The sequence below is a fragment of the Orycteropus afer genome, unplaced genomic scaffold (assembly GCF_000298275.1).
Source record: "Orycteropus afer afer isolate SDZICR_OR568_19922 unplaced genomic scaffold, OryAfe1.0 scaffold00402, whole genome shotgun sequence".
Taxonomy (NCBI): Eukaryota; Metazoa; Chordata; class Mammalia; order Tubulidentata; family Orycteropodidae; genus Orycteropus; species Orycteropus afer.
The window spans coordinates 2,043,067-2,043,935 of NW_006921989.1; positions in this window are offsets into that span (position 1 = coordinate 2,043,067).

Below are 869 nucleotides of genomic sequence, written 5' to 3' on the forward strand. Positions count from 1 at the left end.
AGTCCATGGTACTTTCAGTATTCTTTGCCAGCACCACAACTCAAAAGCATCAACTCTTCTTCAGTCTTATTCATTGTCTAGCTCTCAAGTGCATATGAGGCCACTGAAAAAACCATGGCTTGGGTTAGGTGCACCTTAGTCTTCAGGGAGACATCTTGCTCTTCAGCACCTGAAAGGGGTCTTTTGCAGCAGATCTGCCCAGTGTGATACGTTGTCTGATGTCTTGACTGCTGCTTCCATTGGTGTTGATTGTAGAACCAAGAAATATGAAGTCTTAGACAAGTTCAATCTTTCCTCTGTTTATTATGAAGTTCCTTATTGGTCCAGTTGTGAGGATTTTTGTTTTCTTTATGTTGAGGTGCCCACCCTGGGGTCCCCCAAACACTTGGCCCTACTTCCTATCCCATCCAGAATGTGCACTGTGTCCTGCCCTTGCTATAGGGCCTTGGGCGAGTCACTGCAACCTGTGAGCCTCAGTTTATCCACCTGTGGCCACCCTGACCTCCCAGGGCTGCTGTATGGAGTGGAGCACAGGCCTGGTAATCAGTGGATGCTCCACACCCACATGTTCTCAGGGCATGTGGAAGAAAGCAAGGCCAGCCCACAGCAGCTATCCCATGGGCCGCCACCTTCCTGGGCTTCCTATGTCCGAGCCGGCCTTTGAAGTCAGGGAGGATGAGGATGAAGGGGAGGTAAGACCTGCAGGGGAGGGGGCTGGGTGCTGGATCAGGAATTTGGGACAGACCTGGGCCCCCAATTCCTTCAGCTGAGCTTGGGAGGAAAAGAGGGAGAGCCAAGTAATGATCTGGGGAAAGAGTGTGCCAGGAAGCAGGAACAGCAAGTGCAAAGGCCCTGAGGTGGGCTCTGCG